A 26,922-nucleotide genomic window follows, 5' to 3' on the forward strand; every position below is an offset into this window, starting at 1 on the left:
ATTCTTGCATGGAACACCAAAAAGGTATTGGTATATTTCCTAAGCTCCCCTTCAGAACCTCTAGATTTTTTACCATTTATGTATGTGGCACCTGTGCTGTAAAATACACCATCTGGTGACATTTCTTTCCAAGCGGGCCTGGTGTTGGAACTGAAACAGTGGGCAGTGTGGTGGAAGGGGGTCGCATCAGAGTCAAAGGTGGGCTGCAAACTCCTAAGAAAAACTTTGGACAACTGCACCTATATATTTTATTTTTAAATTAAACACTGAATACATGTAACTCCTATTATGTATAGCAGTTTGAAAAAAGAAGTGAAACCCGTGGAGAGAGAGGGCGCCACATTACATTTTGCTATATTACCATAGGCCGGTGCTACACAAAAGAGCTGTAATTCAGAGATATCTTGGTCATTTAGGTCAACCAGCAGCCCCTGAACATGGGTTCAAGGGCAGTTGCATTGCACAATCCAAAAAAGAAGAGTCATACGACAAGGAAGCATCTTTTTCCATCGTCCTTTTCAGGTCCACTGAAAGTGTCACATGTGGCTGTAAATGATGGGCGTTGGGCTTCTACTCCATGTCCTGCAAAAGAAAATTAAGAGTCATAAGGGGGAAGGAAAAGCATTCTGTAACCCTCTGCCACATTACAGAAGGATGACGTTTTTGAATAAAATATTTCTATCATGAGGTTTGCGCACCCTATGATCGGGGCTGTGAACCCAGAGTTCCCGAGCTTTCCTCATAGCCGAGGTTGAGGGCAATTGAAGTGCAAAATACAAAAAGATATCCAAAAGTGATGTCATAAGAGAGCATTTTCTTCACGGACTCAAAGCACGATTGGGTTTGGAAACCCAGAAAATCCGTAGGGTTTGCACACCCAGTCCCAAGTCTGACGTGTGTCTAATCGCGACATGCATGGATGAGGCTGTGTACAACAGAGAAGGTCTGGAGGTTTTCCATCTGCAGGGCCTGGTCTAAGAATGGGCCCTCTGACCAATCCCTGCTTAGCACGGATAAAGGCCTCTGGCCAGGTCCTGCTCCTACCTCAACAAGGAGGCCAAACCTAGCCTACGTTCAAGGTAGTCAGCCATGTGTAGTGGGTTTGGCCACAGGCTACTTCACAGGTTATAGAGGCTAATAGAGGCAAGCTCTTCCATTCAGTTTTGCATGTGGACATCAACAGAACTGTTTTTTTTTGTTTTGTGGTTTCTGATTACTTTTTTTGCTTTTTTGTTTTTTGTGTATGTTTGTACTGCAGTTTGGTGCAAATGTGGTGACAACAGCAACTTACAAGGTTTAAACATGTTATAAGTTAAGGAATTTTTTCATAGTCACCTCCCATCTTCTTGATTCCAATTCTAGAATTCTGCTCCCCACATCCTATTTGTTTTACACCACATGCTATATAAGGTGAAGATTTGAATGTGTGGAGTTGTTGTTCTCAGCTTGTAGCAGCACCTGTGCAGGTACATTTTGCTGTGTTTCTGCATTCTGTCTTTCAGGTCTTTGTGCTTTCCTTTCTTGTTTCCATGAAACTTGAAATACTTCTTTTAATACTTCAAAATGAGGTGTTGTGTCATGGTGGAAGTGCCAAAGGAGGACAAACCTCTTTGCTCCTTGCTTTTTTTCTGGTCACAAAGCTTGCAGGTGACCCTCCTTCTAAACTATGAAATCCTTGGTGTGCTTTTCCCGCTCCACACTCTCCCCTGTAAAAGTCACTTCTTTCTCAGGAGAAAAAGGTGATGGTCCTGGAACCTCCTCTTGGCGACAGCTAAACCTAGAAATGCAGCAGTGGTTGCCAGTAGAACCTGCAAAGGTCTCTTGCTTTTTACTCAAAACTTTGCTATGGTAAGGATACATGAAGTGACAGCCAATAAAAACCCAAGATGCTCTCAAAGGTTCCCGAAAGAATAAGGACTAGAGTGATGACGTCTGGCTTATGGTACCAGAGGTACTGAGTCCATAGACTCATACCGGAGTTCACTGACCTGACATAGTTTTGAAAAGTTTAATTGGACTAAGATTGCACAGCTGGGTCACTAAGGACGTCATGTGTGCCAGTAACCATTTGCATCAACATACAGCAATCAATACAACATAAATACCCATCATCAGAACTATATCAGCCATTTTGGGCACACTCCCACTGTTACATGCCTTAGGCCACAGGCAAGAGTCACATGGATGATACATAATCCAATTACACGCCCCCGGTCCATTGCGATTACATGATATGGTATTCGTCACAAAGTGTAGGAGTAGAAATGTACTCTCTGTACGTTGTGATGAGTTGCAATGTTTGCAAATGCAGAATTGTTTTATACATTAGGCACTAATTTACATATGATTTGCACCTCGGTCGATTTAAAAAATATTTCCTAGGAAGTATGTAATTATTTAAATTACTTATTACTGATATGTTTGTGAACTTCACAAATATTATGCTAATAAATGGGTATGTTTCAATATTTTCATGCTAACTCCACATACATTTACTAGGAACTGAATATATCTTTACGTATATTTCTATTACTCCTATATGAACCTCACATATAAATTTACTGTGAAAGGAGTAAATATTTATGGGGCACATGCATGATTGAAAATACCGGAAGTACTAATGCATTTAGGGAATCGCAAATTGTGATTCCCTAAATGCACTGCATGATGCAATCGCAAATAGAGATTTCGCTATTAGGGGTCGCAAATTACCATCAATTTGAACTTGATGGTAATTTGCAAAAACTTTGAAAAATGCACCAAAGTGCATTTTTGAAAGTTCCATGGGGCATATCAGCAACGAGGCGATAGAAAATAATCGCCATTTTTGCGGCCGTTTTCGGCCGAAAAGCGGCGATAATTCTATCGCCTAATTAGCAAGGTCACGCTAATGCGCGAAACCTTGCTTTAGCACAGGAAATCTTAACGCCCAGATTTGCATCTCCAATGAGATGCAAAGTGGGCGATCCTGACCTAACATGACAGGAGAAATGTTGCTAAGCGACATTTCTCCTATCATCAAGCCCCACGCTATGAAGCATAGCGTCAGGAAAAGTAGCGATAACCCCTGTTATCGCTACTTTCCTTACACCTGCTTCAGGACTGACTTAGCCATGATATCCTATGGAGGGTGGATATCATGGCTAAGTTTGTGAGGCCCTATCAACAAGATAACGCCACATTTGGTGTGATTATCGCTGAGTTACCAGCGATAATTTCACGTTAGGCAGTTAGCGCTAGGAGTTTTATCACTTTTGAGATAAGCGTTGCTAATAGCACGCTATCTCAGCGATAAAAATCCACGCTAGCCGGCGATAATTATCCCAGCGCTAAGTTCGCTTACCGATAATTATCGCCGGTTGTTGTTGATATGCCCCCATGTTACACATGTTAGGACTCCTAACTTTATTACTCCTAAACTGAGAAAAATCCTAACTTTAAGACTTTCGGTATTCACAGAAGGCACATAGGAGTCCTAAAGTTAGGAGTCCTAACTTTACTACTCCTAAACTGAGAAAAATCCTAACTTTAAGACTTTCGGTATTCACAGAAGGCACTTAGGAGTCCTAAAGTTAGGAGTACTAACTTTACTACTCCTAAACTGAGAAAAATCCTAACTTTAAGACTTTCGGTATTCACAGAAGGCATTTAGGAGTCCTAAAGTTAGGACTCCTAACTTCTGTGAATACCGAAATGAGTAAGGGCCTTCTGTGAATACCAAAATGAGTAAGGGCCTTCTGTGAATACCAAAATGATACTAAGTTTAAGATTTTGTCTTAAGTTAGTTCTGTGAATCGGGCCCTCCGTCTTTAGAGGAGAGTCGTGGTCTGGTTTTCAAAAATCACACTTAGACTGATGTCGACACTATGTTCTTTGGACTAGAGTAGCTTTCTGGCTCTGTATTACTTTACTGGTTGCACCTCAAATTTTCTTGCAAGAATTTAATATACTGCTTGGTAAAATAAGCTAAACAGTTGCTAAATGAAATAAAACGTTTAAGAAAACAAAAATCAGGGGATGCTGACTCCGATGCATAAAGAGCTTGTTGCTACAGATATACAAGAAATTAACAAAACACATAATAGAAAGTAAGAGTATGAATTACACCAGCAGGGAGGATGCCACCTAAATGAGCAGAGTGGTGGCGAAAACGAACTTTCATGTGCGATTAATTTAGCAAATGCTAAGATCACTTAGAGATTTGTTACAGAGGAGAAGAAAATAAAATAAAACGAGGCTGAAATGATGAAAACTAAACTCCCAAAAACAGAAATGTCCAGGCATATGGTTCAAAGATTATAGGAACTTCATACTGAACAGTATGAAGGTGTCATACCTGATGGAAGACAGTGTGCCATTATGATTAAGGTGTACTGATGACTAAACACCAGCCTACCTGAAGGGCTGTCAAAGTGGATGATCTGAAGGTCTTCACATTTGTGCTCTCAAAGATTGTGAAAAAAGAAGTAACTTTTTTTGTGGGATTCAGCATACTGTCACAGATACCATTCTTTAGAAAAAAACAGTGGCATAAGAATTATTGGAGAAGACGTGAGTTTTCATCAAACAGAATGGAAGGTTGCCAAATAAACTGATTTCCTGGAGAAGGGCAATAGCTTATGGTACCTTAAAGGAAAGTAGTACCAAAATAAAAAGACCAGAAAGACACCCCCTCCATTTCCAGGACAGGACTCACAGAATGGGGACAGAAGTATAACAAAACAGATGTAGAATGAGAAATGCAGAGTTTGGGATTAATACTAGGGGGCTGATTACGATGTCAGGCTGCGCCACCGCCGGCATGGCGGTGGCGATCCGCCCGACATTTCCCTCCGCCCGCCACAGGGGCGCCATATTAGTATGGCGGGGGAGGGACCCCGGCGGATAGAAAGACCGTCCACCGGTTTTTCACCGGTCAACCAGGTGGAAAAAGGGGTTGGATATGGTGGCGGTGTCTGCTAGACACCGCCATCCATATTAGAATGGGCAGCGGTGCAGGGCTATCCATGGCGGAGACCCTGCCATGCAAAGCCAGGCGGATTTTGCTTACGGGGGCCCATTGCGGGTCCCCAGGCTATTGGGGGGTGCACATGGGGGGTACCCATGGTACCCCCCTATATTGTCATGGACAAGGTGGCAGGCACTGCGCGGTGCCTGTCACCTTGTGCATGACAATGCACAACGTGCATTTCCAGCATTGTGGCGGGCGGTGCTCAATGCTGGGAATAGAGGATGCCACCGCCATGGTGGCAGTGGCATCCTAATTGCCGGTGTGGGACCGCCGCACCACTGGCGGCCAGTCCCAGCACCGCTAGGGTGGCAGGCGGACAAAAGTCCGCCCACCATCCTAATCGGCCCCTAAGTGCTCAGATTAATGATGGATTGTAATGGTTCTGAAGAGGGTGGCTATTAGGGGGAAGCTCCTGTCCAACTCTTGAGATTCCTTTCCAACATGTCCATCAAACACCAACTCACTCCAAAATGGCCACTAACAACATTCCAGAGTGTTTCTTCCAAAGTTCAACCCCTCCCTGTCTGGTGGTTCCAGTTCAGAGTACAGCCCTTCCTGACAGTTTTGTCTCCAAGAGCACATACTAAGCCTAAGAGCAAAGTACCACTGTTTCTCAACTCCCCGGCTTCCTCCTGCTGTTAGATTCTGCTTATATGCTCTGCTCTGCTCTGCTTTGCTCCAGTCCTGCCAACTCCACCTTCTTTGTGACTCACATTTCTGCTCTGCTCCAACCCCTGGTCTTACTCCAGCTCCTGCTCTGCTCACTTCGTGATCTTACTCCAGATCCTACTCGGCTTCCACTTCCTGCTCTTCTCCAGCTCCTGTTCTGCTCCAACTCTCCTCCAGCTCAGGTCATTCTCCAGGTCTATTCCATCCCACCAAGCTCCAGCTTCGCTCTAGTCCTGGTCTTACTTCAGCTCTGCTCTAGGCCTGCGGGCTACAGCTCTTCTACAGTGTGGGTCTTACTTAAGCTCTGCTCCAGACCTGTCAGGTCAAGATATGCTGTAGTCCTGGTTTTATTCCTGGCCTGCCAGCTTCAGTTCTATTTCAGTCCTAGTCATAATTCAGCTCTGCTAACCTGAACCTGAACATCTCTGCTTCAGTCCCGGTGGCAACACACTCCTACTTCAGCCCAATTTTCCTGCAAACCTGGTTACATAGCTGTATGTATTACAGGAAATGAGCCTGTGTTCGTTTTCATGCAATGAGGAGGTTCCCTGGGGCCGAACTGCATCCCCCCGGGTCCATGTGGCACCAAGGAAAAGTAAACTCCAGCGGACGTGCTGAAAAGCACTCAGGGTTCCCCGTGGCACGGGATGCACCTGTGTTTTTTTCCTGCAGTGAGGAGGCTGCCTGTGGCCAAACTAAATCCCCCAGGGGCCCCTGTGCAGCGAGGAAGAGGAAGTTCCAGCAGACAAGCTGAAAAGCGATCAGGGCTCCCCAGTGGCGCGGGGCGCATGCGGGGCTCTCCTGGGTGAAGACCTGGCCAACAGCGAGCTTGTCTGCACCAGTCAGCAGTTGGCAGAGGCTGGGTTGGGCCTACTCTCTTGGTATATCTGTTTTAGAGGTCCTGCTGGAAGGTGGAAGGTACTGAGATTACCGAATTATACATGTTTTCCATCATGGCGACTCTTGATTTTACATTTTCTTAACACGTTAAGGTTTGATTGTCCATTGGCTAAGTAGGCACTATATATCTTCAACAATGGGGAAGAGAAAAACCAATATCTTGTCATGTGAGTAGGGCTCCACTCTTGAGGGTTTTCTGCAGTAGGAGTAATTAATGAAGAACAAAATTTGCAGAAAGAAGGTTATCATCATCCTTTCCTTCATTCCCGCTTTCGGTGCCAGAGAGAGACGTTCTGCTCGGTCAGGAGAGACTTCAATATGAGATTGTAAAGACAGATCCACTTTCACCAATTGTGATAATTGATAACTTGGTTAAAACTTTGGATGTGGTCAATCAAGTTCCAGCCCAGATTAGGGAGACTGAATTAGCTTCTGACTTTAGGATGGAGAAATGCAAGAGGGCTGAAATCAAAATGTAAATTTGTATTATAATATATTTGATCAGTGCTATTACCATGTAGTAGACAGCTTGCAAGATGAGATTAGTAAAATAACTTCCTCGAGATTTCGGCCATGTATAATGTGAGTAGGTGATTTCAATTATAACCTGTGTAAATACAATGGGTCAAGTGTTTGTGGGCTGGAAAACATTGAAGGGGATTCGCTAACCCACTTCAGACACTCAAATTATGGTGAAGCGTTAAATGGTATTGTGGTGTTAAGTGATTTAAAAATTCTAAATGATTTTTCTAGTGACATTTGTGGACAATGTCCGACTTATATAGTGGGTGGTCACACAAGTATTATTGATTTTTTTGGGGGGCGGAGCTTGCCTTGAAGCGAGATGGCCGCTTTCTAAGCAAGCTCCTCGCAAACGCCCGACAATCCTGAAGAAAAATCCTTCCAACGCGAAATAAACGAACTTGTAACAGCTGGGGGCCGAGTGGGGAGCTAGCGGACTAACCAACGTGCTGTGTCTTACCCTGAAAGTCACCCGGATACCCTGAATCGGGGAGTGCGCGGACTGCGGCCCGTGCGGGGAAAGCGAAAGTAAAGCCGCGGGACTCGTCCGGAGACTGCGCCGTGATGCACGCTCCGCAGCGCGGCCAGAGGAAAAGACGGGACCCGCTGCGGCTGGAACATTGCGTCAGAGCGTGCCTCGGCGCATCACCCGCACAGCGTGAAGTGAGGAGGGGCGCCGGTGGGGCCCCGCCGGGATCTGAACAATCGTGAGTAGCGCAGATAGCGCTTGATATGGGCTTGGGCTCCCGAGACTGGTGCTTCGCCCTGATGACCCCCTCGTGAGCTGCAGAAAAGTGGCAGAGACTCCAGGATGCCCCAGGACCGATCTTCAGGCCTTCATTATTGTGCACCCCTTGAATGTGGCTGGGGCCCGGGAGGTGGTGCCTTGCAGGGGAGATAAAACAAGCTGCTGTGGCGCGAGTGGAGCCGGCCCGCAGGTGGTAGCTGATGCGGGCATCATCCACGCGGTGAGGCTGGGAATCCGCGGATGCAGCAGGAATGGTCAAGGGCCTCGCTGGGTCAGAGCACAAGCCACACCATTGAAGATAAGCGCACTAGCGGCTGGGGTCTGTGTTGCTCGGGGGGCCAGCCAGAGTACACCGCGTCTTCTGCCCTGACACCACAGTGCATATGAGAGTCCCCCTTGTGCCCATGGGCTGAGTACCTGCTTATGTGGTGTGGCCGGTAGGAGGCAGTCGGGCCTGCGCAGGCAGAGCTCGCGAAGGATTGATCAGTGAGCATATTGCGGCACACCCTGTGGAGAACACTGGACGTGAAAGATGGAGGCTGGATCGGCTCTCCTGCCACCCTGGGCGCGGGCTCTGAGGGTTGAGATCCAATTTTAGAGGAGTCAGGAACAGTCTCCCTGTTGCCGTACCTCTGGGAGACGCGGGAGACGCAGCTGGGCCGCGGCTCATGGACACGACCGAAAATCAGAATCGATGGGCGCTGCTGGGCCCTGGGTGTGACACGTGGTGTCGTCGACGCTTGCGTTGTGGGGCGAACTGAGGATCCCGGCCGACGGCGTCGGCACTCCGTAGACTCTGAACTCACCACATCCATGGACTGGTCAATTGACAATCTGCAAAATGGGTAAACCAGACCGCACCCAACCCAAAATCAACTTTGACCAAACTAAGAAACAACAGGACCCGAGTGCTGATGACCAACCGACGGCCCAGGTGGAGGCGGCAGCCGGAAGCAGGGTGACGAACAACGATATACAGTCCATGTTTGCCACAATTCAAGCCGCGCTATCGAACATCGACGGGAGAATTGACTTCTTGACATACAGAGTGGATAGGATGTCGGAAAGGATCGATAAACATACTGAGAGACTGGACATAGCGGAGCGAAGAATTTCCGAAGCCGAGGATGGCCAAGTGCAGATCGACACGAAACAGTCAAGGATGGAGAAACAACTAGCGGCCATGACGGCGAAGACTGAGGACTTAGAAGCTAGGTCCCGAAGAAGCAACATCCGCTTAATGGGAGTTTCGGAGACAACAAACACAGGCCCAATGGAATGTTCTGTGAAGCAGATACTCATCGCCATGTTGGGACGCGATACGTTCTCAGAGGTCTTCATTGTGGAGAGAGCTCACAGGTCACTGGCGCCAAAACCACCTGCTGGGTCCAGGCCGAGGCCGATCATTGCCAAAATACTAAACTACAGAGACAGAGATGCTGCCCTCCGCAAGGCCAGAGAGCTAGGCAAGCTATCCCAGGAAGGCATGGACATTTCGCTATATCCAGATTTCACGGCCTCGGTACAGGAAGCGCGGAAGAAATTTACAGCAGTGAAGCAGAGGCTGAGAGACCTGAATATCCCATATGCAATGCTGTACCCGGCCAGACTCAAAATCACTGATAATGGTATGGCGCCAATATTTGCTGAACCTTCGGAAGCACTGAAGTTTGTGCAACAAAAGGGTCAGACTGGTGCGAGGAGAAGATCGCCAAGGAGTACACATGGTGAACAATCCACCACTTCGGACGTGGAATAAACAATATTCTTTGGGCACAGGTTCGCTTAAGAAATGGTTTGCTGGCGTGATTTGGGCTGTTCCTCACCACGAGCCGGTCAAATGCAACCGGGACACTGGAAATCCACGACCTACTGGTCCAGATAAGTCATCGCCCAACTGATATAACTAATGATCTAGTTGTAATGTAATGTAACACTATTGGTGATCTAATATGAGACAGGGACATTGGCCTCCGCTGAGTGAAGTCCCTTCGCGATTTGGTTCAGCAATGTTGTGTAGTGTTGGAATTGTACTATTCACACCTGGGGCGTTAACCCATGTGGCTTACAGCCACAAGCAACGGGGGTGTAGCTCTGTTCCCTAGGTGTGTACCACACAAATTGTTATATTGTTTCTTTTCCCTTTATTATTTTTGCGGGATAATGTTAATTGTTAACGTTGGGAGTGTCTCCACTAGGATGGGGTTAGTGGAGTGGGGGGGTGGGGAAGGGAGAAAACCAGGAAATTCTGACCAGCGGTAAAGTAGCGAACAGACAGTGGGAGCCACATTCTAAGACTGTAGACATATTCACGGGATAGATGGTGGAATCTAGGCAGACGTCCAATGCCTTGGGCCAGTGCAGACCGTTAACGTTCCTCACGTGGAATGTTAGAGGGATACATAACCCACAGAAGATACGCATGGTTATAGCATATTTGGACAGACACAAAATAGATGTAGCCTGCCTACAAGAGACACACCTAACCGCACTGAGAGAGACACACATAGGGGCCAGATGGGCTGCATACAGGTGGGCGTCGTCCTTCTCCTCCTATGCGAGGGGGGTTCTGCTCTGGGTGAAACGCAGCACACCTTTCATGCTAATTAAATAAGTAAAAGATGACCAAGGTCGCTATGTTATAGCACAGGGATGCTTTGGGGGCACAGTAATAACGATTGTGAATGTATATGGCCCGAATAATGATGATCCCTCCTTTTATGCACAAATTTGGGCGAAATTACGTGAATTCCAACCCGGCACTCTCCTCTGGGGTGGGGACTTTAACACTTGCTTGGACCCCACCCTGGACAGATCAACTGGGACAGATAGATACGGTAAACAGTCGGGCAAGGTTTTGAGAGATGGGATGGTGAACTGGGATATAGTGGATATTTGGCGACATAGATACCCGGACCGGAGGGAGGGTACGTGCTTCTCCTTAACGCACATCACGTGGTCTAGACTTGATTACTGGTTGGGATCCCGGGATGCATGCACATGGGCTACTGACATAGAACACTTACCCAAAACACTTTCAGACCATGCCCCGGTTCGTATTACACTACAAGTCCCGACACATACCCCGAGGCAGTTCACGTGGAGATTGAGGCAAACGGCACTACAGGACCAGGTATTTCGGGAAGAGCTTTGCCAAGCTATAATAGACTTTTTTTAACATAACTCCGGATCAGTGCAGACCACAAAAACACTATGGGAGGCTTTCAAAGTCACGATACGAGGTCATTGTATCAGCAAACACGTGGGTATACTAAAAGATATTCAGGTGCAACTGGGGCGAATAGAAGCTGACATACACAGACTGGAACGTGAATTCGAAGAGACAAGCGACGTCACGCTATTGGCTGCCATCAGAACACAGATTGCTAAATACAACGAACATGCTGGGGATGAGATAAAGTATATCTTGCATACATACACTGCGAGGAACTATGGGGAGGGTGGGAGACCAGGCAGGGCGTTGTCATACAAAAGTAGGCCTACTCATACTTCGGCACACATCATAAAGATCCGGGATGAGCAGCACAACGCAGTATACAACACCCCAGCCATACTGGACTGCTTCACTCAATACTACACCAAACTGTACACTGCCCAGGCAAAGCCTTCCACGTCCAAAATACGTCATTATCTTGAGGGCCTGGCACTGGAATGATTATCAGACACCCACCGAGAAAATTTCTGTCACCATATAACAAAAGATTAAATAATAGAGGCCATTAACTCCCTCCCTAACAATAAAGCACCCGGGCTAGATGGCCTTCCGGGTGAATTCTATAAAGCATACCGCGATCTGCTAGTCCCACATTTCGCAGAAATGCTTGAAGAAGCTTACGAAGAAGGTGTACTCCTGAATTCATTCAATGAGGCACTCCTGATAGCACTACCTAAGCCAGTGAGGTTCCGTGTGAGACGGGACGGCACTTTTCGAGTGGTGACGAATATGGATGAGTTTGGTATCTGCGAACCGCAAATGACGAGTATAGTGGGTGTACGAAGTTTCGCTATGCAGCCACGTATGGTTCGTCTAATTTTTGGGTTTGTTCATCCGAACCCTCGGGTTCCATTTTAGATACAGCATCCATTTTGTTTCTTGCCCTCAGGTAGCCAGCGAACGGGCTTCTTGTCCGCTTCGTGACACTGGGACTCTCAAGCTAGTACGAAGGACACGTGTTTCTTTGAGGTGACTTTTACGATGAGGGGAATGACACGAGTGAGGCAGATGGCCCCGCTCAAGGCCCATCTTGCCGCGCCGGTCTATTGTTTCAGCCATGCATACATTAGACACGAGGTCTTTGACCCCTCTATCGAGTTTCCTTTATTGCCCCCAACACTCTTTTCTAACCTGTTGTGCATCCTTGTCCTTTCCCTGCATCTGTTTTTCGTCCTTCCTCTTAATGCGTTTATGGTTAGGATGGAATGTGTTTATTGCGGAGGGAATATGTTTTTACAGTTGGGAACCGGCAAGACTGTTGTAATTATGTTCCGGCCTCCTGAAACATGAACGCGACCCTTTTGAAGTTTATTGTGGGAACTGAGTTGTAACCTTTGTTCACCATACTGTGCTATGGCAAAAACTTGTATAAAAGGAGCGATCCACTTCTACGAATTTGAAGCAGTCTCCGAGAACCTACACGTTGTGTACTTCTTGTGACCTCTGTATCCCTGCAGTAAATAAACGCTGATCTCTGACGTCGCTGGAAGTGTCCCGTGTCTCTGTGTTTGGTACGCCAGAACAGGTAACCCACGAAGGTTTCAGGTGTTGTTCCCTGGCACCGCTGGGTCTTAAGAATAACCCAGTCCTTCAGTTGGCGCCCAACGTGGGGCGACATCAACGGTACCGGTCCAAAGCCCGACGATCGTGAGGAACTTCGTGTGAAATCACCGAGGGAAGGTGCACCCCGCTTCATCGATCCAGTTGTCGAAATAAGTGGCCCGACGTCTTTTCCCGTGAAGATCCCCGCCTCCTGACGGCTGCGACGGACCGATGCCCTGACTGTCGACCTGTTTTGGCGCCTGGCGTAGTCCTTTGTACGGCGAGACGCTCAACGGGCCTTCCTGGTGACGCCATTGTTCTCTCAGTTAAGTATTTGTGGGTCGCTCCCAGTGTTGCTTTGTTGTTTGCATGGTTCCATAGCATTCGTGGTTCTTAGTTGTTGGGTTTTATTTGACGATTGCAATTGCCAAAAACCGAGGGTCTTGCATTTTTGTGAGGACATCGTAATTCGATAGCCCTTGAAGTTTGTATACTCGGTTAGTGTGCACGATGCCTGGCCGTAGTACTTTGTTTGGGTTTCTCAAATGTTGCAGCATGGATTCCCGGCTGGAGGATTCATGTCCGATACCTCCGGCTGGAACTCCGCTTTACGAGCTCTATAGTCGCCATGGCGTGGGTCCTATCGTATATAATGAATATTGGGTTCGTTACACTAAAAAGGATGGCGTCCTTAGTTGGCCACCTCGTGGTAGTTTCGAGACTGCCATTTTAGATAACTTGGAAGCTAAATTATTTAAAAAGAAAGCTAGGCCGGCCATGTTTGATTCCTTCCGGTTATGGCGGAAAGAGGCCAAGCAGAAAGAAATCAAACAGAATAAGAAAAATAAAAGAGAAGGTGTTATTACGGTGATGCGCAATGCAGAACAATATCAGTTAGATAAAGATGAGAAAGAGCAGGAAGTTAGTGCTCGGCTTCACCATATGGCAGTGGACAAATGTTATCCGGTGCTACCTTCTACTATCGATAAGACAGGAGAAGAAGCGATGGAGGATTCGCTCCTGTCTTATCTGATGAAATCGCCACCTCCCTATGCTCCCGATGTTATGGGTCCCGTTCGTCCACCTCTTCCTCAACCCGCTGTTTTGGCGGCTGCTGGTCAGCCCGCCGTTCCTCCCGTACTCCCGAATCCCCTTGGGCCACAGATCGTACATCCTCTTGTTCCGGCTTCTCTCCCTACTGCGCCTTTCCAAGTCCCTCCTCAGCCTGTCGTTCCCGCTGCTCCTGCTGCTGCGTCTATTTCTACTGTTTCCACCCCTATGGCTGCTACGCCTGCATCTTCTTCCTCTTCTCCTTCTGTTCGTAGTCGTCTCTTGACTGCTGTTGCTTCTCTTTATTCTCCGCTCTTTGGGCCGATACTTGGCTCGACTCTTTCAGATGTCGCTCAAAGACGCAGTCAGCTTCCTGATGGTAGGGAACGCGAATCGTTGGTGAAAACGGCACGTAGATGGATTCGTAACCCCGTTAAATACACCCCACGTGTAGTGTTTGAAACGTTTTCTCAGTTTAATGTGCCCACGCAACGATTTGTGTTCGAAGAATTGTGTAAGTCATTGAAAGAGGAGTGGGACGATGATATAGCTGATGATATACCACCTGAGGTTTCCGAGCTACAGCTTCGGTTTGCCACGGGTGTAATCGTAGGTGACAAAGTTCGAGAGGCTCTAGAACGCTTGTTATCCTTTCGATGTACAGTGCAACCACGTGCGCTGTTTAAGGACGCGACCGCGGAATGGATGGCACAACCTGGTCAATATCCTATGCGGGAAGTTCCCCCAGTGTGGATGCCAGGTGATCCTACTGCTGTCCCTGCTGTCCCAGGCCATTTCCAGAGAGTGTGGATTCACCTCCCTTGGAAGCGATCGGAAGTTTTGCAGGTAAAGCAATCCCTACCTGATCCCCGTAAGAATCCTGCAGGTTATTATAAGGAGCTGTCCCAATTGGTGGATGCTACTGTTATGAACCTAGCCGATATTGATATGTTGTTTGGCAATGTGGTGCCTCAGCCGATTTGGGCGAAAATTCGTCACGAGAATCACGCAGCCGAGTTAGGCGGTGACTGGGCTGCCCTTACAGCGGCAGATGCCCGGCAGGTCGGTGGGGCTAAACCTGAACAGATTATTGTGGCTTTGCCCCAGAGGATAATTACCCTCATGAAAACACTTATGCCGGCGATGCGCGTCAATTGGGACAAATTATCAGCGTGCAAACAAAAGAGGGATGAAAGCGTTTCTGATTTCTTTACGAGATTTGAGGAAGCGTTTGTTGATCATAGTGGTCAGGACATGGGCTCCGAGGGTGGTCAGCGGCTGTTCGTTGATAAGTTTGTATCGAACTTGTTGCCCGACCTTAGCAACAAGTTGAAGAATTCTGAGAGTTCGTGGGCTGTTTCTACCACTGCCCAAATATTGGCTACGGCCCAATATTACGAGAATAGAGAAAAGGAGGAAAGTGAGCGTGCAGAAAAGAAAACGAAGGATCTTAAAACTAAGGTCTTGTTGCAGCAAGCCTATCCACCGCGTTCGAATTTCAGTGATACACAGCAGCCAAACAGATCGCAATCACAGTTTTCCAGATCGCAGACGCGAAATGCTTCGCCTGCACCTCGCTTTGTGCTGGGATATAATCAATGCGCATATTGTCGTGGGGAAGGCCATCTGAAGTTCGATTGTCCGGTTCTCCGTGATAGGGCCAATGGTGTGTCGGCTCGAGGAGGACGTAGTGGTCCTCAACAGGTTTCTCGTGGTAGAGGTCGCGGAGTTACCCAGAATCAGGCCGAACGCTTTGCGACGTCTTCGGATTCGCAAAATTGTTTCGATCGGCGCGAACCATCGTCCGGTCGGTCTGCACAGTATCATGTGGATGATTGTTATGTTGAGTGTGGTGTTGATGCGGATGGTATCTACTAGGACAGCCATAGACAAAGGAAGGGAGAAGTATCAGTTCCGGTTGATCAGAGAGGGCCTTATGTTGCAGTAGCTACTTTAGGCGTTGTTGAGCCTTTTCTGTTGGACACTGGTGCAGCAAAAAGTTCCATCATGCATTCGAAACTCCCTAGCGCGCCTTTGTCTGGCTTAACGAATGTTTCCGTTGGATTTTCTGGCGCCCCTGTTAGCAATCCAGTTTCTAGCCCTTTGCCCCTTACAATTGGGTCTCATGAGCTGGAAGCTCCTTTGATTTTGACTACTGGTTGTGGTGAGAATCTTTTGGGCTTAGATTTGTTGAAAAGGTTACATGCGACTTTGTACTGTTCTCCTACGGGTGTGGAGCTTACGTTGGGTAAGAGCGTGATTTCCCCTATGTATTTATCGATCGACAAGCTCCCATCGGAATTGAGATCTCTTCCAGACTCCTTGTGGGCGACAGGTCCCAATGACGTGGGCCTGTTGGATATACCACCTTATGTGGTCCAACTGAAAGTTGGTGCGCGTTTGCCACGTATACCTCAGTATCGTATTTCCCTTGATGGTGAAAGGGCACTGTTAGCGATCATTTACGATCTGATCGGCAAAGATGTTATTGAGGAGACACGAGGTAATGTGTGCAATAGTCCCGTGTTGCCTATTCTGAAACGAACGGATCCCTCCAAGCCTCCCGTATACCGTCTAGTTATCGACTTACGGGAGGTAAATAAAGTCGTTGTTCCGCAGTTTCCTGTGGTGCCAGACATTACAGCTTTACTGACTCTGATTCCAGCCACTGCATCATGGTTCTCGGTGATCGATCTGAAGAATGCGTTCTTTAGCATTCCGATCGCTGAGGAAAGTAGAGACTTGTTCGGTTTCTCATTAGGTGGTCGCAGCTTCAGATTCAAACGCGCTCCACAGGGCTACTGTGAGAGTCCATCAATCTACAGCCAAGCTCTTAAGAGTCAACTTGATGCGTTTGTGTTACCGGCTGGTGCAGCCTTGATTCAGTACGTCGATGATTTGTTAGTTGCTGCTGACACTGAACAGCTCTGTAGAGCCGCTACAGCGTCTCTGTTACAGCATCTCTGTGCTTTACATCATAAAGTGTCACCTTCCAAACTGCAATATTGTTGTCAAGAAGTTACCTATCTCGGTCACTTATTGTCAAAGGCGGGAAGAAGGTTGACCCCTGAACGAATTGCAGCGATTGCTCGAATGACTGTGCCAACAACTCAGAGAGATGTGCGTGCCTTTCTAGGTATCACGTCATACTGCAGACAGTGGATTCCGAACTTTTCACTGTTAGCGAAGCCATTGGTAGCTCTCACGTGCAAGGACGTTTCGACTCCTTTGCCTTGGACGGAGGAATGTCAGAAAAGTTTTTCTGAATTACGTGATGCACTGTGTTCGGCTCCCGTGTTTGGTACTCCTGATTACAGTAAGCCTTTCACATTATACGTCCATGAGAGGGACGGTTGTGCGTTGAGTGTTTTAACGCAACAATTTGGTGATAAGCAGCGTCCGTGTGCATATTTTTCCTCGACCTTAGACCCGGTGGCTAGAGCGTTGCCAAGTTGCTTGAGGGCGACAGCGGCAGCTGCGGCGTCTATTCGACAATCCGCAGGTCTGGTCATGGACAATATGCTCATAGTAATGGTTCCGCATGCAGTTGATACGCTCTTGAATAGGACAAAGACTCAACATCTGACGAGTGCAAGGTTGTCTGGGTACGAGCTGACCCTTTTGGCAAGTCATATACAGATCAAACGTTGTAATGTACTGAATCCGGCGACATTGTTGCCGATTAATATGGAATCAGATGATGTGCTGCCCCATGATTGTTATTTACAGACTGAGGAAGAAACAAAAGGTCGTGTGGACCTGAAAAACACTCCCTTGTCAGATCCTGATGGTACTTTGTATGTGGATGGCTCTTGCTTCAAATTGCCGAATGGCGATGTGACGACTGCGTATGCTGTGGTGACGTTGAGCACGGTTGTGGAAACTGCGAGATTGAACCAGAATTCAGCACAAGCGGCAGAATTAATTGCATTGACAAGAGCGTGTGTTCTGTCGAAAGGAAAGCGAGTGAATGTGTTTACCGACAGTCAGTATGCATTCGGTGTTGCGCATAACTTTGGAAGATTGTGGAGAGAAAGAGGATTTATGACATCGCATGGTACGAAGATCCAACACGGGCATCTCGTGAATGATCTTTTGGATGCACTTACGTTGCCTAAACAAGTGGCGATCGTTAAATGTAGTGCACATCGGAAAGTAACGGATGATGTTGGTCATGGTAATGCATTTGCGGATGAGATTGCTAAGGAAACGGCTAAGAATCTTGCGACTCGAATGTATGTCACGAGTTCAGTGAGGTGGCCGGCGGAGACTGGTATGTGTGAAAATACTGTTGAAAGTGTGAAAGCAATTCAGAACGAAGCTACTGAAGCTGAAAAGACCAAGTGGAAAGAAAGTACAGGAAGGTTGGATATGCATGGATGTTGGGTTGACCTGACGGAATGTCAGAGGTGGATGTTACCAGACGCGTATGTATTAGCTGTTGTGACGATGGCTCATGGGTTGTCACATATTAGTGCGAAAGGAATATGTAAGTTCTTGTCTCCTGTATGGAGGAATGATGGTATCGCTAAGTGTGCCGAAAGAGTGGTTAAGAATTGTATGGTGTGTTTGATGCACAATCCCGGAAAAGGCACCCCCACTCCACCTGGTCATTTCGCTCCTCCTGCCTGTCCCTTTGAGGTTATCCAGCTGGATTTCATCCATATGGAGAGATGCAATAATCTGAAGTATGTTTTGGTTGTGGTTTGCGCGTTCTCCAGATGGATTGAGGCCTATCCTCTTAAGGATAATACTGCCCTGTCCACAGCAAAAATCCTGCTGAAGGAGTACTTTCCTAGGTACGGAATGCCGCGGATTGTGTGGTCGGATAATGGAAGTGAGTTTGTGGGAAGTGTAATGCAGAGTGTGTGTAAGGGCCTTGGAATTCGACAGAAATTCCACAGTGCTAATCATCCTCAGGCAGCGGGTTTGGTTGAAGGGTACAATGGTACCCTGAAGCTGAAACTCGCTAAGATTCAAGCCACCACTGGTCTGTCATGGCCTGATGCCTTGCCTCTGGCTCTCCTATCGACCAGAGCAACCGTACACTCTCGAGTAGGGCTCAGCCCATATGAGATTGTGTTCGGTCGCCCTGCGAATATTTGGGGAGTCCCGAGGCCTAGGGCTTTTGATAGTCTTGAATATCCAATGTTGATTGATTACTTGCATGATTTGACCACTAAACTACGGTTAATCCATCAACAGGTCTTTGAAGCTCTACCAGCGCAGACAGAGGGTCCTGGACACCAGCTCCGGCCAGGAGATTGGGTGGTTACCCGAAATTTTGGTCGAAAGCGTAATTTGGAGCCAAGATTCGTCGGACCCCACCAAGTCTTGTTGACGACGAGGACAGCGGTTCGACTGGAGGGCCGGAAAAATTGGGTACATGCCAGCCACACAAAGAAGGTACCGATCCCTTAACCAACCGACGGTTGGGTGAGGACTGGGATTTCGGCCGCAGAAACTGAGACTCCTTTGCGCTTTGTGCCATTTAGCGACGCTCAACTTGTGGAGGAGGATTCGTCATTACCAGATCCACATGTGGAGTCATCAGTAGCAGAGAACCCAAGGTCCGACTCGTTATCCACTTCATCGAACACTGTTGCGCCAGCGGAACAATTGTTTGTAGAGCAAACTCGACCTGGAAGAAGTCGATACTTTCTTCGTTCAAGGACTAATAAAAATTGACAGTATAGTGGTTTTTGACGTTACGAATATTATGGACAATTACATCCTTTCTTTCTGAGTTTTTGTGCTTTCCACTGCTAAGAGACTTGTAATAAATTTGAACGTTTCGAGGAAACCTCGCCATCCGGGTCACCGTAGGGCCGTGCGGGTACTCCTTTCTGTTTAGCAGGTTTCTGACGCTAGGTTGGTTACTTTTGTCGATCTCTGGGAACTCCTGGGGATTGATAATCGCTACTCAGAACGAAGTGCGTCAAGTACGTCACGGACGGTTTGTAGAGGATGGCATTCTCTAAGCTGTTGGAAGAAGAAAGGGTGTTGGCACAGAGATCAGAGTTATGGAGGGTTGTACGAACAAAATGTTTTCTGTTTCAGGTGTTTCTATTGTTCCTAACCGTATCTATGTTATTGGTGGGTGGAGTGTATTTCGGAGTATCGTTGTTCTTGCCTTCTGTTTCACCTACCTTTTCCCCTAACCTAAGTTCCCTCACCACTGTCTCCCCACATTCCTTTCATCCTTTGCCTCAACATGAGCAGGTTAGACGTGCGGAATTCATGAATAATTCCTTTGTTCAACTCCTACATCAGCATCAGTTGGTGGTGAATACTACCAATTGTTGGGTATGTGGGTTAATGCCACACACCATGGATAGGGGTATTCCATATTTGGTCCTTCCATACAGCTCCCAGGGTTCAGCTCGAGCATTCCAAACTATGTTCCGCAGTGCACTAGATTCCTATCCCAGTCGAGAGCCACGGTCTGTCAACTTTGGTCCTGGGCCGTACCACAAGCCTTTGGCGATAGCCATAGCAGATCTGGACAGAGATGTTTTCGATGCATCGCTCATTCCAGATGAAGAAGTGCAGGCCTATAAGGACCTGAGTGAGACTGAGTATAGTACGTCAGTGGGTGATAGACAGCTTAAGAGCTCGTCCCCAATATGGATTGTACCGCACCTTGGAAATTTCTGCTTGAAGGGTTTGGGTCGAAATCCGAGAGCACAACTTGGGAACAGTGCTTGCACTGATACGTATGTCCTACCGATGCTCTCCTCCCCTGTTTTTCTGACTGCTAAGGGCACCTATTTTGTATGTTATGAACGCGCGTATACATGGTTACCCCGCGACTTTTCGGGTACCTGCTATATTGCGAATCTTTTACCTCCAACTTTCACAGTTGCTTCGGACTACCACAAAACCAGAGTTGTGAGGGGCGTTATTGGCAAAGAGGATACTGCTGGTCAAGAAGCAGGAGATTTCTTTAAGGGTTTCTTGCCGTTTTGGGGACCTATGGTTAATAGTAGGAACCTAAGACAGTTGACCCGTGTGGTTGAGTCGACTGCTAATATCACTGCAAATGCCCTTGGTAATCTAACAGCTGAACTACAGGCGGATAGACTCATGACGTTGCAGAACCGTATGGTTCTAGACGTTGTTCTTGCAGATAGAGGGGGTGTGTGTAAAATTATCCATTCGAGTTGTTGCATTTTTATTCCTGACAATGCTCCAACTGTTTACCAAGCCATCTCGAAGTTGCACAAGATTTCCGAGTCCATACACGTGGACGAAGGTAATTGGACGCTCCTAGGATGGTTTTGGGGCCTGATGTCAACCTGGGGTTGGAAGATTCTAATGATCGTAGGGGCTGTTGTAGCGTTTCTGTTCACGTGTTGTCTTTGTGTACAGTGTGGTCCTGCCTTATGTGGCCTATGTGCTGCGACGTGTATAAGGCGGCCATCTGTTACCAAGGAGACGTTGATGGATAGAATGATGTTCCAGCAGCAGCTGAACGATCTGATGAATATTGATATAGATTCCGATCTTGACTAGTGCTTGCCTACATGAGGGCAAAAGGAGCGTCTGAGGTTCCGTGTGAGACGGGACGGCACTTTTCGAGTGGTGACGAATATGGATGAGTTTGGTATCTGCGAACCGCAAATGACGAGTATAGTGGGTGTACGAAGTTTCGCTATGCAGCCACGTATGGTTCGTCTCATTTTTGGGTTTGTTCATCCGAACCCTCGGGTTCCATTTTAGATACAGCATCCATTTTGTTTCTTGCCCTCAGGTAGCCAGCGAACGGGCTTCTTGTCCGCTTCGTGACCCTGGGACTCTCAAGCTAGTACGAAGGACACGTGTTTCTTTGAAGTGACTTTTACGATGAGGGGAATGACACGAGTGAGGCAGATGGCCCCGCTCAAGGCCCATCTTGCCGCGCCGGTCTATTGTTTCAGCCATGCATACATTAGACACGAGGTCTTTGACCCCTCTATCGAGTTTCCTTTATTGCCCCCAACACTCTTTTCTAACCTGTTGTGCATCCTTGTCCTTTCCCTGCATCTGTTTTTCGTCCTTCCTCTTAATGCGTTTATGGTTAGGATGGAATGTGTTTATTGCGGAGGGAATATGTTTTTACAGTTGGGAACCGGCAAGACTGTTGTAATTATGTTCCGGCCTCCTGAAACATGAACGCGACCCTTTTGAAGTTTATTGTGGGAACTGAGTTGTAACCTTTGTTCACCATACTGTGCTATGGCAAAAACTTGTATAAAAGGAGCGATCCACTTCTACGAATTTGAAGCAGTCTCCGAGAACCTACACGTTGTGTACTTCTTGTGACCTCTGTATCCCTGCAGTAAATAAACGCTGATCTCTGACGTCGCTGGAAGTGTCCCGTGTCTCTGTGTTTGGTACGCCAGAACAGGTAACCCACGAAGGTTTCAGGTGTTGTTCCCTGGCACCGCTGGGTCTTAAGAATAACCCAGTCCTTCACCAGGTAAGGACCCCACTGAGTGTGCGTCATATAGACCCCTATCCCTGATAAACATAGATGCTAAAATCCTAGCTAAAATAATAGCGAATAGAATACAACCGCTCCTTTGAAACCTGGTGCTACCAGATCAGGCGGGCTTCATGCCGAGACGGTCCACCACCCACAATATTCGTACAATTTTTGCACTCTATCACCAACTGGACCCAGATATACCAGCGGCTGTGGCCCTTTTGGATGCTGCCAAGGCGTTCGATTCAGTGAAGTGGGCTTTCATGTTTGCCACTCTCTGCAAAATGGGGTGTCCAGAACCATTCCTAAAATGGATAGCGCTCCTATACGCTGCACCCAAGGCACGGGTCAAAATAAATGGTTACACATCCAACACGATAGCGATAACGCGCGGCACTAGACAGGGTTGCCCACTGTCACCAATGCTGTTCACACTAATACTAGAACCTCTGGCCAGTATGATCCGCCAGAAACACTCTGACTCTTCTTTACAATTTAGCCTCAGCCCTATCGGTATAGCACTATACGCGGATGACATGGTCCTTTATACCACGCACCCAGACAGGAACCTAAACTAGCTTATTAGGGAATATGTTAGATATGAACAATATGCCGTGCTCCGGATAAACTGGGACAAGTCAGTTGTGGTGCCCTTAACAGCGGAGACAGAGGAACCTTCACTGGAATACCCTCTCCAGTGGCGGACAGACCCAGTTAATTATTTGGGGGTCTGGATACATCGTGACCCAGACCTGGTTATTAGGGAGAACTATGGAAAGGCACTGGTGAGGCTGCAGGAACAGGTAGACAAATGGATAAAAATGCCTCTCTCAATGGCGGACAGAATAGCATTACTGAAAATGATTATACTGGCCAGGTTTCTGTACCTCTTCTGGACCATTCCGATTTGGCTGACTGCGACTTTTTTCGACAGACTAAGATCCATATTACAGACCCTAACATGGGCAGGTAAACAGGCCAGAATCAGTTGGAAGGTCTTAACCCAACCTTATCACCTGGGGGGCTTCGGGGCTCCAGACTTCCAACTATATTACCTGTGCGCACAAGCACAACATGCCCACTACTGGACGAAGCCACATGCATACATACCACACATCGCGGTAGAAACAGACAGTGTGGCCCCGCTGCCGCTGACTGCGCTTATAGCTGACCCGATAAGTCATACACCGAAGGACGGGATTCATACAGCCAAGTGCACCTCAAGGGCATGGCATTAGTTGGCGCACAGGGCACGCAAGCTGCTGGTGTATGCTCAAGCGCTACCCACGGCGAAACATCCCAAGCTCACTGTTACACCAGAACAGAAAATGCATGCACTACTGACAGAAATGGGACTGACCTCTATGGGACAACTATACCCTCATAACGTTTTCATTGAATGGACAGACCCCTCACTTTGTGCCCACCAGCTCCCGCTAAAGCACTTTGCATATATACGATTGCGAACGGCGGTCCTGTCCTTATACACCACATTCCCAGATGAACCCCCACAGCTACAAACATTACAAATATTATTAACAGCCCCCAATCGCCAACACCTGGTAAAACCTCTTTATAATGCAGCCCAGGAGGAACAGGCCGAGAAACATACTGCAGCATTGGGCAGATAGGAGGGGGCGCTGGGCGTATCCATAGATGAACAAGATTGGCAATATTGCTGCATGCAATTCTCCCTCCTCACGTCTAACTGCAACTTATGCATCATCCGTTTCAAATTCCTACACCAACTTTATTACACGCCGGCCAAGTTACACAGACTGGGCCTAAGAGAGACGGATAACTGCCAAACGTGCAAGGCACCATGCGCTGACTTCTTACATACCTCATGTTCATGCCCTAATCTGCAGACATATTGGGATGAAGTCACAACCACACTATCTGAAATGTTGGTGGAGCAGATCCCCAACACCCCTCTGGTGTGCATACTGGGCATCAGGAGACTTAAACATGCTAGACGCAGGAAATTCTTAGCGGTAGCACTACTGCTGGCGAAAAGATGAGTAGCGATGAAGTGGGGGAGCAAGAGACCCCCCAGGCTCAAAGACTGGATCACGGACATGACCTATTGCAAAACTACACTGGAAACTTACGCTGAGGACATTCCCATTGCTTCGCGGCCAAGGGACTTCTGGGAGCCGCTTGTCCACTATCTGCAGGCAGCGCTAGAATCTGAATCACAAACTGATCCATGATATATCTAATACCTCAGATAACTAAGGGCACCACATATATAATGTCTGCTGGGGTGGTGTGGAGGGGCGGGCTGGCAGCCGGGAGGTGTGGGCACATATAAGATGGGATACCATCTGCTGGTGCGGGCACTGCGAGCTGAGACAGCCAACATGTGTATGTTGACGACTACCATCACAAAATGCTGTGTGCTCCTGAATATTGTTGCTTGTAATATTTGTATGCTATGTAACTGCTGGTTGGTTAAAAAATAAAATGTTTAAAAAAAAGTATTATTGATTTTATTTTACTTTCCAGAAACTCTCTTAGACTATTAGATTGTCACAAAGTTCTACCACATTGTGCTAGTGACCATAATCCGCAAATGGCCTTCCTTAAATAAGATCCCGGGAGATGGCGGCTGGCTGATATCCCAATCAATTATGACCAAAATCAAGGAATCAGACCGAAATGGGAATGGGTAAATCCTAAGGCTTTTGAGAACAAGCTTGTCGGTGAGAACTTGGATCTAGTATTAAGCTGTTTAAATCATGAGTCCCCTCCGAAGGACGTTATTCAGGATTTTCAGAGATTATGTGTTGTCATCTCAAAAGAATTGATGGTGAAAAGTGCTCAATCAAAGGAGAAACCAGCAGCACGTTGGTTCAATAAAGCATGTTCCAAAGCTCATAAAGATCTAAAAGGTGCCTTGCATGCTGTGCCAAGGGACAAAAAGCTAGTGAAGGTCCTTCGAAAAGAATATAAAGTAGTGTTAGAGCAGAGGAAGGCTGAATTAACAACAGGAGCTTCGCAATATCTAGAGGCAGCTAGTGTTATGAGGAATTCTAAACTGTTCTGGAACGTTATCAACAGTCCTATAGTTGTAGCTTCCCCCGCTCAAAAAATTGATTATTTTATCCCAGGGGACATGTGGGTGGAGCACTTTAATGGTGTTTTTAATCCTTTAAAAACAATTAGGAACCAGAGGGGCTAGGGAAAAATCACACCTGTTAAGCCCTGGGTCCAGATGGATACCAATTGACATTTTAAAAAAAATATTCTCTTGTGACCTCTCTTATAACAAATCTAAATATAGCTGCCATTGTTGGCCCCTTCCCAGAGTCATGGAAAGAGGCAATAGTGGTTCCCATTTTTAAGAAAGTGGACAAAACTGATCCAGGGTGCTTTAGGCCCATTTCATTAATAAACTCAGCAGTCAAGATTTTGGGGCGGGTTCTCTTAGATCATCTAGAACACTGGGCCGAACAGAAGCATATATTGTCAAAAACCCAATATGGTTTTAGACGAGGGCTAGGCACAGTAGAACGGTGCCTCAATTTGTCACTGATTGTCAGCAAGTATACTAAGTCCATGAAGTGTTCAGTACATCTTGCCTTCATGGACTTATCTTGTGTGTTTGGCTCTTTCAATTGTGACAAATTGTGGGACATGCTGGGAGGAATGGATGTAGAGCCACCACAGTTTTTTTATTACGTAAGCTACTTTTAGATACCACAGTTAAGATTCTACATGGATCCAATGGAGAGAAGACTTGGTTCATTTTATCCACGGAAGGGGTCTGTCAAGGATGTATTCTTGCCCAAATGTTATTTCTTGTTTACATTAATGGGTTGAAGGCTCATTTGCTGGGGAGAAATCTTGATTTCCCCAAGATTGGGAAAAACTTAATTGCATATCTTTTATATGCTCATGACGCAGTCCTTATTTCTTGAACAGCGAATAGCCTACACAAATCTTTGGATGGCTTAGTAGAACTTATGGCCACTCTGGACCTTAAAGTAAATTATGAAAAGTAATTTGTAATGGTCTGTGGGCCAAAAAAACCAAAAAACTAATTATTTAAGGCACAGGGGAACAAGATAGCAGGGCAAAACAAATATCTTATTTGGAAATTGTTTTGAAGTCCAGTTATCCTGGGATTCACTACTCACTTTAAGAGCTTTACAAATGGTGAGAGTGGTAGAGGACCTTTTAAGATTAGCTGGTCAACTTGGCAAGAAACCAGTTAAAGAGATGCTGACTGTTTGTAGGGCCAAGTGTCTCTCAATTGCCACCTATGGGGCAGGAGTCTGGGGATATGCCAATTGTTTCAAGCTTCAGACAATTGAGAATTATTTTACTAGCAAAACATGCCTCATCTCTCTTTTGCCATCTTGTATTGGGGTTAGAGCCAGTAGCGCACTGAATAGATCTTGCCCCTTTACTGCTTTGAGCCAAGATCTGGAAAACACCTGAAATGGATTTTACTAAATCCATTGTAATGGACTGTCTTTCTAACGAAAATGCTCAAAATATCTCCTGTGTTAACTATCTCAAGAAATTATTTGAGAAACTGAGTTTGAAGGAATTTTGTAACAATCCCATAAATATGCCTTGAAGACAAAACTATAATAAAAAAATGCTTACACAAGTTGGGCGAATTCCCTTCACTGTCAGGCAGTGGAGCAGAAATCAGTGAGAAGTTTAGATTTAACAATTTCGCTTCATCTTTCTTGTTTTACTTATTCATCTAGAAGAACTCTCAATATAGGTTTTATTTGACTAGATTTCGCCTTTCATCAATCCAT

At 46.8% G+C, this 26,922-nt stretch overlaps 1 protein-coding gene across 2 annotated transcripts in view; it reads right to left on the bottom strand.

Moving 5' to 3' along the window:
* Window positions 1-234: 234 nt before the first annotated feature.
* LOC146809185 (uncharacterized) overlaps window positions 235-26,922 on the bottom strand; it is a 432,226-nt gene continuing 405,538 nt past the window's right edge. For both annotated transcript variants that reach the window (XR_014966368.1, XR_014966365.1), the window contains one exon: window positions 235-582. The gene's annotated coding sequence lies outside the window, so the exon portion shown is untranslated. The remainder of the gene's footprint in view (window positions 583-26,922) is intronic.

This window comes from Triturus cristatus, chromosome 7 (assembly GCF_964204655.1).
Source record: "Triturus cristatus chromosome 7, aTriCri1.1, whole genome shotgun sequence".
Lineage (NCBI taxonomy): Eukaryota > Metazoa > Chordata > Amphibia > Caudata > Salamandridae > Triturus > Triturus cristatus.